Below are 17,909 nucleotides of genomic sequence, written 5' to 3' on the forward strand. Positions count from 1 at the left end.
AAATTTAAAAAAAAACACGGAGGCTGGGTCATGGTAAAATTCAATAAGTTGTGTAGTACAAGAAAAACCTCTACGAAAACCGTGTTGCTCCTTAGTCAATAAGTTGTTTGTTATCAAATGGCCGATTATCTCTGAATATAAAATATGCTCGATGACTTTGCAAGAGATGGAGGTCAAGGATATTGGCCTATAATTTACGAGATCTTCAGTCAGGGCTTTCAAAATAAGGAAATCAAAGGAAGTGTTTCTGAACCAGTGGCCCAGTATGTCACGTTTGTTAGGGGGAAGGGGGAGGGGAGTAAAGGATGAAGAGAGTGGGGGAGTGGTTGGGAACCAGAGTCGCGCCGCTTACGATATCTTTTTTGGGAGTGTCTACATCCACGCGCGGGGATGTAGCCACGTCGGGGGGAGATAAGCCTCCATCCACGCACTAGGTCACTTCCGGCGCTCTACGTCACTTCCTGCGTGAACGGAGGCAGTTCTCCTCCCGTCCTCTCTCCGTTGTATCTCCTATTGATATTGTATAAAAACAATATCAATAGATATCTATTGATATTGTTTTTATGACGCATGATATTTGCTATTAGTTTTAGAAAACAGTAAAAAATTGATAAATTGTCTAAGAATTTGTAAGGTCACGTGATATAGTAACTTTTAAACGTCAATAAAATGTAATCTCTTTATATTTATATCATATATTTACTTATAAGAAAACATAATACGTACATAAAAACAACTTATGTCCTCATATTATGTCACGTGACCTTTTGCGTGGATGGAGCTTCATCTCCTCCCAACTTGGCTACGTCCCCGCTCGTGGATGTAGCCTAGCTGGGCCATGTTTTTTTTTTTTTTTTTTTTTTTATGCGCCTTTATAAATCGGAACGACACGAGCGATCTTCCAGTCATCAGGCAAAAGGCCCGTGTCCCTTGACTTAGAATAAACAAAAAAAAAAAGGAAGACCGAAATTAGATAAACATAGTACCTTAGTATGCGCGGGGAAATGCCATCCTTCCCAGTTGCCTTTGTTTTATATATGTTCTTTAACACCGCCTCAATACCATTCACGCTAAGTTCGACTGAGTGCATTAATTTAACCGTGCTAACAAAGGGTAGATTAACGTAGGTAGAACCCACGACCGATTTTGAGACATAATAGAGAAAAAGGTCAAAACTCCTGGCAATAAAAGACAGGATGTTTTTGTATCGAAAATATAAAAATATCCGGTATTTAATTGAAAAGATTTTTTTTCTTTTTCCGGTTTCGTTGAAAACCGTCCTTTGGTCAAATCGTTTAGTTTTAAATTGCGCACTTCAGCGACATGGAACTGCACTGAGCAGTTGTACTTGGTAGAAGCGGATGAGTCATTTTGTGGGGGTAGCGACCTTCACAGAGCGAATATAAAACACGCGCCTCGATCCCGTATAAACCCCGTCTTATTTAGAAAACCCTCGATTTAATATAAACGGTCGGGGGACGTCGGGCCTGCAGAGGGGTATCACGAGATAAAGACAGGGCCAGTCAAATCGAAATGTTTTCTTTCATCGCCACCATATTGTTCAGCATCGTCGCAACGGGCATCGCCTCGACGCAGACGCCAAATATTACTGCGTGTTCATGCAAGTATTGAGGCGAACAATAGCCCTCCCTCTTTTTCGTCATTGTATAAAAGCGTGTACAGCGCTAAGATTGTTGCGCGATACTATAGACCTTTGCGTCGCTTATCACCCGGGCGAAAAATACTGAGACACTGAGCTGTCGGCGCATGCGCAGCGTCCAATATAGCGCACAGCAGATCAATAGCGCATGCCCAGAAGGCGTTCCACAGCCCAGCAGACGAAGATGGCAGCGGGCAGACGGCGATTTTGGCAAAGGTCTATACACCAACGCAGTGTTTCCAAACAACAGCCCGCTTTCGCCCACATCATGTGTGGGCACTGCACGTGCGCAGAAACCAGATTCGCGTGTGGGGAAGCTTATGCGCATGCGCAGTACCGACTGCAGCGCCGCCGCAGTGGCCTGAGGTTAGTCGGCTGAACCAATCACGCATACAGAAGAAAAGCGCAGGATCCTGGGGCATTGGGTAAAATGTGATTGGTTTACCCTGGGATCAAAAACGCACAAAGAAGGCGACCACCGTGACAGTGCACTTTTGTCGCTGCTCGATCAACTCCATCGTCGGCTGCGGTCGTACTCGATGCGAAGCATAGCGCAGTATTTCTATACACGTTTGCAAGTCTTGCAAATCCGATTACGAAGCCTTGCTAAGGCGTCATAATCGGATTATGGGCTCAGCCAAGCGCACCCCACTGGGCAAGATGGCGGCGCCCTGAGACCGCACTTGCAAACGTGTAAAGAAAGCTGAAACACTTCTCGAAAAAAAAAAGAGAGGTGAATTCTGGCCTCTTTCTACCACGCGAATCTGAATATCGCGTTTGTTTTCCCCGAAGATGTAACTAAACACGAGAAAACACGAAAAACCTCCGACCAGTCGTGACGCAGCATTTTCGGGCAGACAAGCACATGTCGCTCGTGTGGCCAGCGCGTTCAATTGCGAGCTTGCCCGGTATATTCCCCCGCACTGACACCAGTCGTGAAGTCGTGGACCTCTTTCTGACCTCTTATAAAAATGGCGAGAGTGCGCGTGCGTACCTTTGATCGGCGCGTGAGAGGAGATTCCGCAAACTCCTAATATCACGTCACGCCGCGGGATGGAAGGGCTTCGGCGCTACTTTAAAACTAATTTCTGCTGCGTCCATGCACCAAAATGAAAAAAAAAAAAAAAAAATCTCGGCATTCGCGTTTTTGGAGGCCAAATAGAAACGGTTGATGCGTTTTTTTTTTTTTTCTGAAAGCCAGAACCGCTTCAGTTTCTCTTTAAGGAGACACGGAAATGAACCGCTAAGTACAGTTGAGCGATCAAGATTTGTAGACTCGTTTGCTGGTGCAGGCGACGAGACCATGCAAATCCACTTTCTCGAGAAGAACGCTTTGTAGGCCTCGTGATGCAGACGTGAATTGAGTCGCCCTCTACCGGGTGTCCCAAACAGCGGCCAGGCTCTTTAAATCAATCACAAATTTCGGTTTGTAAACCTATCGCGCTACGATTTTCCTCAGCGTTGCCCACAGATGGTGTTTTTTTTTTTAAATTCGGAACGAGCCAATTTGCTTGAGAGAAAATTAAAAAAAAAAAAATTGGCTTAACCCCTATGGAAACGCAGCGAAGCCACCGGTCTTCAAAACAATACGGCGCTGTTTCGCACGGGAGACAAGAGATGGCCCAAGTGGTCGCGACGCCAACTGCGGCCAACGAACGAGCATACGGCGCCGAGAGCAGGCGTCTTTAGCAGGAGACGATCTTTTTTACCCAAAAGCGGCGCGAGCTTTTTTGACATCCGTTGACAGTGCATTATTTTATCATACTACGGGAATTAGTTGAGCTGGTTGGTTATGATACATGATGGGTGGAACCAGCTGAACATTTAAGGAAGGAGACACAGAAAAGACCACCACTCGCTGGACTACCAACTATTTTAATATATCGTCCTCCTCTTCTACTAAATCCGATGCGTACCAATTTTTTTTCTTATTTTTATTTTATTTTTTAGCAGAGAGGGCGCCCTTCAAAAAGATCTTTTCCTGCGGCTGTAGGGTTATTGAAGCGGAGCTCACGCAGTTTTCTTCTTCGTTGTCTATAGCCAAGGCCTCCAACATCTCCCTTGCAAGCTGGTTTTTATGGTGCCCTATGATGCTGGCTTGCTCAAGATTTGGTTTGCACTTGCAAGTTCGACAATGGGCAGCGAGGTGTCCTGGTCCCGCGAGATTTTTAACGTTGGCCGCATGTTCACGTGCACGGTCATTTATGCATCTTCCCGTCTGTCCAATATAGCATCGTCCACAAGTTAACGGTATGCTGTAAACGACTCCTTTTTGGCACGGAAGGTATTTTGTCTTGTGTCGGGTGTCACACCTGTCTTTCATGTCCGTTTGCGTCTCATTAATCTTGAGGCATAGGGAATATGCCTTATTGGGGGCCGAGCACACAACTTGAACGTTTTGCCGGTTTGCTATTTTTTTCAGTTTGTGGGTGACCCCATGAATGTACGGGATTACTGCGAAGGGCATCTTTGTTTTCCTTGCTTGTGCTTCACTTTGGGCATTGTTCTTCTTGACACTGCGGCATATTTTTTCACATATGGAAGCCAATAAGGTTTTTGGATATCCGGCATTTTGAAGTCGGGAAATCTGTGCATCAAAGCTTTGTTGGACTTGATGGGGGCAGGTCTTCTTTAGGCTTGCGGAGAGGGCTGCGATGGCCACTCCTTGCTTAACATTTTTTGAGTGTTCAGAATCATAAGGAAGAAACCCTTTTCCCGATCGTGCTTGGTATTGCCAACAGACATGCCCTGCTTGGATTTTTAATGCCAAATCAAGAAACCGAATTGATTTATTCACTGGAATTTCGTGGGTGAAAGTGAGGCCCATGAAGCTATTTTCGAATTGTGTCAAGGTGGTTTTAAGGCATCCATCGGCTTGTTCGTCGACTTGTTCGTCGACTTCTGTGGTGCACAAAAGCCATACAAGATGCACGCATAGGGGTTATTTTTAGGTATGTAGATGACTTTCTTATTTTCTGCACCACGGAAGTCGACGAACAAGCCGATGGATGCCTTAAAACCACCTTGACACAATTCGAAAATAGCTGTATGGACCTCACTTTCACCCACGAAATTCCAGTGAATAAATCAATTCGGTTTCTTGATTTGGCATTACAATTCCAAGCAGGGCATGTCTGTTGGCAATACCAAGCACGATCGGGAAAAGGGTTTTTTCCTTATGATTCTGAACACTCAAAAAATGTTAAGCAAGGAGTAGCCATCGCAGCCCTCTCCGCAAGCCTAAAGAAGACCTGCCCCCATCAAGTCCAACAAAGCTTTGATGCACAGATTTCCCGACTTCAAAATGCCGGATATCCAAAAACCTTATTGGCTTCCATATGTGAAAAATATGCCGCAGTGTCAAGAAGAACAATGCCCAAAGTGAAGCACAAGCAAGGAAAACAAAGATGCCCTTCGCAGTAATCCCGTACATTCATGGGGTCACCCACAAACTGAAAAAAATAGCAAACCGGCAAAACGTTCAAGTTTTGTGCTCCGCCCCCAATAAGGCATATTTCCTATGCCGCAAGATTAATCGGACACAAACGGACATGAAAGACAGGTGTGACACCCGACACAAGACAAAATACCTTCCGTGCCAAAAAGGAGTCGTTTACAGCATACCGTTAACTTGTGGACGATGCTATATTGGACAGACGGGAAGATGCATAAATGACCGTGCACGTGAACATGCGGCCAACGTTAAAAATCTCGAGGGACCAGGACACCTCGCTGCCCATTGTCGAACTTGCAAGTGCAAACCAAATCTTGAGCAAGCCAGCATCATAGGGCACCATAAAAACCAGCTTGCAAGGGAGATGTTGGACGCCTTGGCTATAGACAACGAAGAAGAAAACTGCGTGAGCTCCGCTTCAATAACTTTACAGCCGCAAGAAAAGATATTTTTGAAGGGTGCCCTCTCTGCTAAAAAAAATAAAAATAAGAAAAAAAAATTGGTACGCATCAGATTTAGTAGAAGAGGAGGACGATATATTAAAATAGTTGGTAGTCCAGCGAGTGGTGGTCTTTTTTGTGTCTCCTTCCCTAGATGTTCAGCTGGTTCCACCCATCATGTATCAATTATTTTACCATCCTTATTAATAAAGCACATTGAATGGAAACATAATCGATTAAAAAAATTTAATTGTCGAGATATTTTGACTTTTTTTTTTTTCGGGGTACTGATGTCGTCTGCTTTGCAGTTCCCTTTTGTTACCGCTTCTGTTTTTGGTTTTGCGACTGTCGCCGCCTGCTGAACGCGGGCCCGGCCCTTTTGAGTCGAAACGATCGTCTGCTAAAGATGCCGGCTCTCGGCGCCGTATGCTCGTTCGTAAGCAGCAGTTGGCATCGCGACCGCTTGCGCCATCTTTTGTTTCCCGTGCGAAACGGCGCCGTATTGTTTGAAGACCGGTGGCTTCGCTGCGTTTCCATAGGAGTTCAGACTTTTTCTTTCTTTACCTTTTTTTTTCCTCAGGTAAATTCACTCGTTGCAAATTTTACAAAAAAGAATGCACCATCTTGTGGCAACGCCGCATAAAATCGTAGCGCGATAGGTTAAGAAACCGAATTCTGCGGTCGATTTAAAGAGCCTGGCCGCTATATGGGACACCCTGTATAGACCTTTTTTGTGTTGTCTCATCGCCAGTCACCTAATTGGCTTATCCGGTATTGGCTACGAAAAAATATAAAACGTTTCAACCTGTAAATAGTAAAAAATAGAGGGGAGGCCAAACCATAATGTGTGACGGTGACGCTTATTTCCTAAATGTCGCCTATTGGCGTGGCGACGGAAAAGCAACGTTTCTACTCATACTGGCAATGACGATAATTTAAGATGGCGGCGCCCTTGTAAAAAAGGTTGAGAGTGACTGACAGAAACGCAGGAACTGGCTTAATACGTTCACGCTCTTTGTTATTTCTTTTTTTTTTTTTCTTTTGGGTTCGTAACGGCAAGTGCCGCAATCCTTTTGGCTAGGAGCGATCATGAGATTCTCAGGACACGCCACGCCCTTCCTAAGCTGTCAGTGGGGTTCGTCAGGAGTCTGCCGCACGTCAATCACTCTCCCAGCCACGGCTTGTTTGAAGTTTATTTATTTCAGATTACCGAAAGGAAAACAAAGACAAAAGGCAAAAAAAAAAATGCCTGACGAAGGTCTCTGTCCTCTTTGCAGTTCGTACATACCGTACAAAGTACAATGCACTTCGCACAGCTGTATACATCGACGATGCGAAACAATGTTATGGCTTCGTATGGTATCATAAGGAAAGGATCGCAGATAGTAATATAAATTATGAAAGATACTTTTTCATACGTTCAGAGACAAAATCATCAATTGATACGTCTACAAAAATGGCCACGAAACAGTGTCACTGTCCACCAAGAATGAGGTCTTTCTTAAATTAAGAAAAAAAGGTATTAAAATCCACGAAGGTTCGATTTGAATTTAATAATCTGGTCAACTGATAATCTTTAGTTTGCTTTCCGTAATTTGTGCGAATCTGTGGAGGTCGTCTTAAGGAGCGCCGAAAGGTGTATCTATGCCCTGCGTGAGTTGTATGTGTATCGCAAAGTTTCTCAGTTTAGATTAGTTGAATTAGCTTGAAATCATAAATTTGGTTAGCCTTGAGTATACCGTGTTTTCTAAAAAGGGGTTCAGTGGGAATGTCTTGTATATTTCACTGTAACTTTCAAATATCCGTGAGATTTTCTTGTGTATTTTAATAATCCTATTGTATTTTGTGAGCGTTGTGGTCAGCGCTGGCGATCTAAGATTAGCAGTAATGTCATTTATATAAAGGAGAAACAACAAGGGGCCTAGGATACAAACTTGGGGAACACCATATTTTGCTTTAAACGTGGATGATATAGTGTTAACTTTGACAAATTGAAGGCGATTCCTTAGGTAATGGTTTACTCCTCGTATTCCCTACAGTTGAAGTTTGTTTAGCAACATTTGGTGTTAAATTGTGTTGAATGCTTTTTTGAAGTTTAAAAAAATTCCCAATATCTACTATTTATTTTCCATGATATATGTTAGTTTGTGTTTCGTCTAAACAAGTGCCTGTTCTGATGATTTTCCCTTTTGGAAGCCTTAATGAAATATTTTTATGACACCACGCACTATAAGAAACTGATATAATCAGCTTTGTATAACTCCCTCAACAATTCTCGAAGTTATTGGCAAGACATATATAGGTCTATAATTTTGTAGATATAGTTTCCCTCCTTTAAAGATCGGGGTAACTTTAGCAATCTTAAGCGGGTCTGGAAATATTCTCGATTCTAGGGTACAATTTATGATATGAGATAATTAAGATGCTACCTATATCTTGAGAAACATATTTAATGGAAACCAGTTTTTCATTTCATTTATTTCATTCATTATTCCCTCAGGACCCGAAGGCATTACAGAGAGGAGTGGGCGGTCGACACATAAAAGTAACATAGTTGAACGAGGCAAAAAATAAAAAAAAAATAAAAATTACACACACACACAGAGCAAAAAAAAAAAAAAAACACGCGCTACGCATTATCTGTTAAAAAGTTAATAATAACACTTTTAAAATCAACAGTGTTAGTTCTTGTGACTATATGTGCGGGAAGGCGATTCCAATCAATGGAGGTTTGGGGTACAAAAGAAGCATTAAAAGTGGATTAAAAGAAGCATTAAAGTAATTCATCTACGCGAGGGGCTACATTACTTTTTATCTTATTTATAAGACATTCTACTTCTTCTGTGGTGGTTGGCGATAACATTATTGAATTGGCTAAGGAATGCGTGGTCATCATGCCGCCGTGTAAGGGCTCATTTTCGGATGCTAAGGGTCCCAGGACTTCGGAGGGATAACTTGGTGGAAAAACCTGATTATTTTCAGAACGCTCGGTGCTTTCCTTTCCTACGTGAAAAAAGATTACATTCGCAACGTAAAGTTGTTTTGTGTGCCAGTCACTCTAATTTCATTGTTGTTGTTGTTTTATCGTCCAGCACGCTTACATCTTATTAATTTAATAACGTATATCATTTATATATTTTGTGCCCCAGAGCAATCCTGTCATGATACCATGACGCAAACTTACGAGACAGAACATTACGAAGGTCGCAGCTTGCCAAGCGACTGCTCGGCTTAAACGTGGTACAGAAGAATACCATGTTCTGACTTCAAAGTAAATGCCGCCTCCTTTAAAATTTGTCGACATATTATCACTCGCACTGTTTGCCTGCGCCATTTTCTTAAACCACCTTGGACTGGGTGGAGAACAAGAAGAACCTAAAGCGGAAGAGAAAAAAAATTGAACTTTGTTCCTTTCTCTTCTACTTTGAATTCTTCTCGCCCTCCACCCAAAGTCGGGTTGTTTAAGAATATGGTAAATTCGCACCAGCTCGCCAGCACCATTGCTGCTTTATCGGCCTGCGCGTTAGTTGCTTACAATATTACATTTTAATTTTGACAAAGAACAACTCCTTCTAGCCTCGGTTCGATTTGTATTTACTTGACATGGTATTCATCGATGTATCATTGCTTACCTCAACTTTATAACACAATTCCTCAAACGAGAAGGTGGTTGTTATGGAGAAATCATAATAAAAATAACTGCGAACTGCTCGATACCAAAAAAAAATATTGACAAGCGCCTTCTACTTCGTTATGTTGCAGCTACGCATGTTGTGATCATCGATGACATCACCATCACAAACGCCAAGGTCGGTCAAACGATGATCTTCAGCTACAAGGGTCAACTAACGCAAACCCTCAACGATTCCCCGTTACTTAAGATGACCATGACGAAAATAAACGGGGGTGGCAAAATCCCCTGCATTAACGACTTGGGATCATGGTGAGATGCATCCTGCACATTTGGCAATCCCTCGCTGTTGTGCTCGAACATTTATTCATTGATGCAATTCTTGATTCAATAGTTAATTTCTTCGTTCATTTCTCTATTGTATTTGCTCATAAAGAGCTAATGCCTCGGTAACGATGCACAACAGACATTTCAAGTGCCTCGGTCGGTATGGGACAATACCGTCCTTCGGTACCAACATTCCAGACGGAGAATGCACCTTTTCCGAGAAGCGTTCTGCGCACGCGCGAGCGCCCGATGCCAAGCGGCAGAAGTCGGCACAAAAAATCAAGAAAATTCGGAAGGAGGTTGTGGATCAGCGAGTAGAGCACGTAATTGCAGCCTATATACAATTATGTTACACAAAAAAAGAAAGTGGACGGAAAGTAAAACATGACGTTTGGCTGGACGCCACAGATGTCCCTCTTTAAAGTCGCGTTAAGCACGCGCCCCAGCTCAGAGAGCGAAACAACTGGTAGCGTAGCACCCATTATCGATTGGAAGCGCCGGTAGGTCACTTCCTCGATTTTTAGTTCGTGCAGCCACCGCCAGGTGCCGTCGGTATGTGGAAAAGGTCCATTGCGCCTGTGCCCAGGCGTGCTCTGTTTCTGTTTAGGCTTAGCCGAATGTGTAGCGAGATTTGTAAAGCCCGTTAGAAAGGCTTTAACACGTAGGACAAAAAGCAGTCAATTAGAATCAGTAGAATCGTAAGAAGGAGGACAAGGTATGGATCTGTGTCAGAGTTCATGGCCCGGGTCGAACAACGCCCAACAACGAATCCAAGAAACGTGAACATAATTAGCACTGCATTTCTGAAGGTGTCGGTGACTACAGCTATCATGCAAATAATATCATGCAACTCGAGTTAATTAAACTCACAAGAAACCGGTCGCAGTCATATGTCCACCCCGGAACCCGCGCCGAGAACCATTGAGAGAGAGAGAGGGAAGAAAGTGACGTTTTGATCACCGCGTTCGATTGGAATACCTTATCAGTTTTCGAGCGCTTCTCATTCTGGTAGACAATGCTGAGTCACTGGGCTGTACACGCATGCGCGACGTCTGATATTTTGCAAAAACAGAGTTACCGCGCATGCTCAGAACGTTCTCCACAGCCCAGTGGCAGCGCTTAGAAGGTGAGTGTTGGAATAGTCTATGGGGGGTTACTGAACGTATCCAGCAAACTTCTGCACAGAGGGGGCCGAAGAACGTGCATCGAGGTTATAAGCATTTCACTGAACAAACTTACCTACGTAAAATGTTAGGAATTAAAAACAAATGAAAGACGTTTACAATACCCTGTAATGCCGAATTAGAGCGCAGCTCTTGAGGAGGAGGAGGGAAGGGAACGGAGGAGGAGTAAGGGCATAACCTCCTCTCCGTACTCTTCTCTCCCGCTCCCCTGCTATTTAGCGGGAAATTTTTGGTAAATTTCCCGCTCTTGAGGAGGAGAAGAAGAGGGTACGGAGAGGAGCTAGGTTATGCCCCTCCTCCTCCTTCGTACCCTCTCCTCCACCCCTCCTCCTCCGCACCCTCTCCTGCTCCTCTCCACCTCCCGTCCTCCTCCTTCTCTCTTGAAGTGCTTCAATTTTGCGATATACAATGCTAAACAATCTGAGAAAGAGCTGCGCTCAAAAACTTAAAATCCCTACCTACGGCGGCCGTGCTAACAAACGGCGTCTAATTGACGAGACAACCAATAAATGTCGGCAAAGTTTCCCACGTAGGAAGGTGGAGGTCGGAGTAAAGGCACTGAGTACCGCATTTTTCAGCGTTAGCTTTGGTGACGACACCAGTGTTGTCGGTGGGTTGTTTTGATGGTTTTCCTCCTCGTTGAGGAGCGTTTTACTCAGCGTAGAATTGTAGGAAAGCCCGGAGGTCGCTGCCGAAACTCCGCCCGCCCTCTTTTGTCCTCTGGCATTCCCTGTACCAGGCCTTTACTCGTTCGTTGGGCGCTAAGAGCACAATGAAGATGACTTACCCCAAAACAGCACAGATGAAAGTTGCAGACGAGAAAACAAAGGGGGTAACAATCAGAAAGAGCAAAGCAGACGACGACATTTAGCCTGAAATAATTGTTGGGGAAAAAAAAACGAGACAAGGTATCCGAAGTACTAGTCTACACGGCGAGACAGAGACCGGGACATCGACGCCTACTGCAATCGGTCAGCGGAGCGGCGTTGACCAATTTCATCAGACGGCAATGTCCGGTCTCTTCGTCCCGCCGTACGGATTATAAAGCCCCTGTTTCGTCGTTTTTGTTCTATATTAATTCATTTTGTGTTTTATTCATAAAATATAAAAAACAATGCACTGACAACTCGTGCAGAAAAAGAGCGTATCGCTTCTGGTTTAGAAAAGTCGAGGGAAGCGTCCGTCATGGTAGCCTGCGATAAAGTGCCTTCGTACAATTACGCGCTTTTGGTTGAGACATCTCGCCATCTTGCCGCCCAATCGTTTTGTTTTCTTTTTCGATATCTTTTGAAGTGCGCGCAATGTGGTGTAAATCAGCTTGACCGCGTAACCGTGCATCATGCTTGGAGCCCTTTTACCGCACAAGTCACCCAAGGAGCACGGATTTGGCCATTCATTGGCCAGTGGCTGGAAATGGTCTTTTGGGCAGTGGCCAGACAGTGACCAGCCATTGGCAAATGATTGACCAAACCTCTGCTACTGGGTTCGCCACCTCGGCAAGCGATGGCCCACTCGGTGCGACAAATGACGTCTTCACCCTCAGACACACATACATGTAGGCACCCTAGCCTGCGATCTTGCGTGACGCCATCAGTCGGCTGTTGCGCCAAGCAGGAGCCTTTCGTTAGCCAATAATAATTGGCCTTGTGGGGATTTTTATACAGCGTGTAGTGGGTCAGCCATTTCAAAGTCGCGACGAGTCACTCACTGTAGATGAGCAATTTAGGAAGTGCAGTACAACCGCTAGCCTGGGGTCTTTAACGTGCACCACGCAGTAGTGATACACGACCGCACGCCGGAACCATGCTCATCCAGATCGGAACGGGCCGGGGTGGGGATTGAGTTTCGTTAGCCAACTGCCGCCATAGGTAGGTTTTAACTTTTAGCTCTCCTACCCCCCCCCCCCCCCCCCCCTTTTCTCTTCACCCCAATATGAACAAAACCGTAGGTAGGAAGTTCAAGTTCTTCATTTCTTGCTTTTTACTCGGGTAAGTTTGTTCAGTAAAGTTTTTACATACTTAATGCACGTTCTTCGGCCATACTTTCTTGACCGGGTTGTGGGACACCTTCTGAGCATGCGGAGCAGCTCTTTCCCCCGGAATATCGCACACTGCGCGTTCACTGCGCAAAAAGCTGTTTACAAACAAGCCGGCATTTGTCCACACCATGTGTGTTCAAATGGCGGCCTGTTTGTAAACAGCTTGTTGGTCTATATAGACAGCCAGCATTTCTATCATCGCCTCGCTAGTCCAACTAAACTTGTTGGGCCGCCTTCATACAGTGAGTACCAGCTCTGCGGCGGCACGTCTGATGTGGAAAAGGAGATCAGCAAAGCCTGGAACGGCACGTGCCCTATCCCAGCGGGGACCTACGACAGCAGCGCCTCCTTCGACATACCTTATCTGGCTATTCTGGTCATTGGGGTAAGTTCCTAATTGTGCGAAAAAAAGAAAAACTTTGTATTGCGCGGTTGCACACAAAGAGGCTCGAAACACGCGAAAGTTGCGTTCAGTCCTCTTGACTGCGTCATGATTCTGAAATCTTCGCAATGTTGATGGTTCAGCCGTTGCAATACAAGTAGGGTTCCGTGTTTTCGGTGTTTACCAATCAACCCCGAAATTAGCCCTCGAGTTGGTATTATCAAACCAGGGGGAAGCCGGACAACCCCGAATTCAAAGCTCTCCTTAAATAAAATATGTTCTATGTTCTATTAAAAAAAAAAAAAACAAAAAAAAAACGAGCTTTGTAAGAATGCATTCTTTCCTAAACTCCGTTTCACAGTAAGTTCAACCACCGCCAACGCTTCGATTCGATGGAGCCAGCGAAGCAGAGTCGAAAGTGTATCATTACGGCGTTCGTTCATCGTCTTTGTGCGTCTGCTTTATATCACCGGCTAAGTCAATCGTGCACAGTGAATGCTGCATGACCTTGCTTTTTTTTTATTTGTGTGCACGTGCTTCGTTTCGCCGGTGATGACAGCAAACGCACAAAGACTACAAACGCCGTGACGATGCACTTTTGGTTCTGCCTGATTGGCTCCATTAGATTGTAGCGTTGGCTGCGGGGCGCAAGTTCGTCTGCTTCTTGCAGAGGGGTTGTGGTGACGTGAGAGAGACGTCGAGCTCTGATTGGCTCGATTGGAAGAAATAGTGGGTAGACCTCAATGCTAACTGCCTTGAGGTCTACCCATTATTTCTTCCAATCATCCAATAAGAGCTCGTGGCAGTCTGACGTCATTGCAACCCCTCCGCAAGAAGCAGACGAACTTGCGCTCCGAGCAGCTTTATTTTGCGTTGACGATCGAAACGCAGCTGCACTGAACTGCCCGCGAGGCGTGTTTCCTTCTTCGTAAACCATTATCTCGTTCCCTAGAACTCTTATCGGTCCTGGAATAATTTCGCAGTAATATGGTCCCCTGCGTGCACCCTGGAGGTTAAACAACGCCCTATCCGGTCTTCATCTACTATACGCACCGATTTATACGCTCTTTTTATATGCACCAACGATTGCCACTGAAAAATACCCGATTTGTAGGAAAAAATAAAGCCCCGAATTTCAAGTAAGTAATCCCCAAAAGCACGCAACCCTAACTCCGAGAATACTTTGCGAGTGATCCCCCCCCCCCCCCCCCCCCCGGCCTAATTCTTATAAACAAAATGACGTCAACACACAGCTCATTACAAACGCACCAGTTTTTTTGCGACACAGAAACGAAGGAGGAACTGTCAGGGCCTTTTGTTCGAAATTGGTGTCTAGAAATTACATAGCGCGATATAATCAGTGCCCCAATATTTTTTTTTAGAAATGCTGTATCACGTCATATTATTTCACTAATCCATCATATCCTCAAACAAGAAAGCCGCTTAGTACAGAACCCGAATGTTTTTTGTGTGTTTTTTTCACTCTGGCTTTTTTTTTTTGTATGTATGCCACTGTTTCCAGATGCATCGTTCCTTGTTTTTTTTAGAAATATTTAATGTTGTTTGCTGTTCTATATGAATACTCTTTCTTGTATTGTACCCCCTATGCAATGCCCCTGCCGGTGCCATTGAGGGATTATAACTAATTTATAAATGAATCAATGAAAAGAAAACGAAGCTTCGCCCAATACCCAATACCGCCCAGCACATTGATCACTATACGGGGCGTTATTGTTTTTGTTTCTTTCATAGGAGAAGTCTTTTCTTCGGTTCTTATGTTTAAATCTAACAAACTATGGCTCCTGGATCTTACGGATTCTTTTTATTCTAGGTTGTGGCAGAGAGTATCATAGCCATGTCTTGTATTGGATTCCAACCCAATTCAAGACCCAAATATAGGATGATCTTTTAGTGTACTCTTGGATATGATTACAATTAAATCCAATGCGAAATTTGACTATGAGTCTCGCAACGTTCTTAGGACTATCCGTTGACAAGCTCCACAAAAGAGCGGCGTTCGAAAACGATTATTTTTGGTTACCTACGCGCGAGTCGGTACGGGCGGATAGCGTTCTCAGCGCCCCTGGCGACAACGTCTTCCCCGCAACGGAGTAAGACAGTTTTAAACGACGATCGTTTTGCGCAATCTTTTGCGCAAACTTTTTTATTAGTATAAAAACAACAATCAAATCACTTTTCCCCGCAGCCAATGTGCGTCCAGCGTTCCACCGCTTCCGCCGCTTCTTTCCATAGGGCGGTCTAGCACACTGATAGCGTAGCGATAGCCACCAAACGGTTGCGACACGAAAATGCGCCAGGCATTCTAGGCAAATTGCTTAACTGACTTCGACCTAGTAACGTTAAAGGGGTACGGAAAGCAAATTTTAGAGTCCATCTTTTTACTTGAACATGAAGAGGGTTAAAATAGACTTCAGCAATACCAATATTCCGCAGGATAACGCGAGACAACTCATTTTAAACTGAATAAAACGATAACCACAACCACCTGGTGGATATCTGTGAAGCTTCGATGGAATGTCATGACGACAACATGTTCGTAAGAGCAGCACTAAACGGAAAGTACGGTCTCTCATAGACATTACTTATGCCTGAGCGTAGTACCGAGGCGCTTAATTTGGTGAAGAAAGCAACAGCAGAGTTGGCCACCGTTCGTTTTAGTATCTGGTGGTCTTTCGGCAACGCTTGTTTGGGGTGTTTTGGAGATTGTGTACGTGCGATGTAATATTAACACTACGAAATGTCTATTTAAACGGGCCCGAATGCTCATCTTTCCTGATGACGGGATAGCCACCTTGGTCGACTGCAACTGATAACGAACTCGAGCGCTATCAAGTCAACACAGCTGCCATTGTTGCCAAAAAGGAGACAACCCGTACGGCTCTCCAAAGCGGCGCGCATGTAAACAAATTGCTGCGGTGTTTCTCGTGGCTTTGGGAATGCGGGAGAGAGCCAACGTCCAGGAAGTACCTTCCTGGACGTTGGCTCTCAAGGTTTGGAGTACAAGAGTATCAGCAAGATCCATCCACTTAAATACCTGTTCGCACTGGGCGTGGAACCGTTTATGGGCGACGGCGAACAAGCTCGCCGTCGCCCATAAACAAACCATTGGAACTATAACTACATCGGCGTCGGTGTGAGTCCTCGTGCTCTTTTTCGCGTTGGAATGGTTGATTTCACGTCTTCCTGGCAATGTGTGATTACTTTAGTGACCTCAGCGAAATTAACGAGGATCGTTACACCGTAAAACGTCGCGTGAATAATGTGACATGCGGCGATTCGTTCCGCGTGGACACCGCAGGATGGGCGCTAAAATCTGACTTTCATGATGAGAATCTGCTCGCTATTCTCAGTCGCGACGTTGATCTAACTGCAAAAGCGTGGACTGTAGCTGAGATGGTCGACGTCGATACTGAAAAACGCGAGCAGAACCGGACCAAGTGAATCAGGAATAGCAAACGAGTCGGTGATGGCCACTGGTAACAATGATCAAGATCTCCTCGTATCTACTGTTGACACCCGAGCTATACTTACCCCAACCCACCTTTAAACTTGAGTCTTTGAGGCCTGCACTTACTTCTTATCGCAATTACCGGGTCAAGGGGGACTACGGGCCGCTGTCGTTTGCACGAGCAGACGACAAAATGCAGGCAAGTTTGAAAGAGCAGACGACAGTTCGAACGATAAGGCAGCCGTTTGAACTTTGACGCATTGAACGTAGTCAGCAGGTGGTTTGTACAACTGTGCGGTTTTCCCGCGTTCATGGTGGAACAAAACAAATACATCTGACAGCCACAAGTATCCCTGTTTCTCAAGTTGGGTTGGTGGTATAAACAAGTTAGTTTATGGAACACACAGAGGCTTGGCAACGTTGAGGTCATCTAAAAAAAGCCACGATTGAACTGCGGAAGAACATCAACATTTGAAAATAATTTCTCAACGGTATAGAAACGTTACTTCCGACCACTTGCACTCTAATAAATGCCTGCGGGTTACGCAATGCAAGCATGACGCTTTGCATTGCGTAATGCCAGAGCGCAGACTTCATTTTTACGTCTAAACGGATGTTCCGCCTCATCATTCGCTGAGCTGATTATCCATATCGCAGTGATTGGCTCTTTGAGTGTTTTGCGGGTTAGTATACCCGCAGGCATTTCTTAGAGTTTAAAGAACCATTTTTACAGAGTAGTTTCGCTTTGCTAGTGCCGTTCCAAGATATAATATATCACCGACAAAAGATCCTCGGAAAATCATGTTGCCAACCTGGGGATTCTACCAACGAAATACTGACACGAAGCAAATATGTTTTTGGTATGGTGTAGATAAAAGGACGCTACATAAAAATATTCGCCTATTTTTATTTTTTTTTTACAAAAATTATGTTGTTGTTGTTGACTTTTATTAAACTATAATTTCCCCATTTTTTCCCCCTCAGGATGGGAATATCAACGTCAAGATGGAGATAATCAACGGCGGTATGTTGTGGAGTGCAATGAAATCGACGTCAAAATTGAGAAATAAACGCATATAATGATTGCTTCGATAACCTGATCTTTAAAAGTGTGTTTTGCTGAATCTGTAAGGACAAAATACATTAAAAGAAGCGACGACCACGTACCGGCGTAGCTGGGCTTTATAGAACACAAAGCCTTCGCCTTTCGCCCTTCAAAGTCATCATTAGTGGATCCAATCGGAACAACCCCTCTTGCACGGACGTCACAGCGAGCGGCGTCTTGCAGCGTCCTCCTAACGAGCGCGATGCTACAGCATGCACC

At 44.6% G+C, this 17,909-nt stretch overlaps 1 pseudogene; it reads left to right on the forward strand.

The window, feature by feature from the left end:
* Window positions 1-1,533: 1,533 nt before the first annotated feature.
* LOC120841865 lies at window positions 1,534-17,655 on the forward strand (annotated as a pseudogene).
* The last annotated feature ends 254 nt before the right edge of the window (window positions 17,656-17,909 follow it).

The sequence above is a fragment of the Ixodes scapularis genome, unplaced genomic scaffold (assembly GCF_016920785.2).
Source record: "Ixodes scapularis isolate PalLabHiFi unplaced genomic scaffold, ASM1692078v2 PGA_scaffold4__175_contigs__length_147842914, whole genome shotgun sequence".
Classification (NCBI taxonomy): Eukaryota; Metazoa; Arthropoda; class Arachnida; order Ixodida; family Ixodidae; genus Ixodes; species Ixodes scapularis.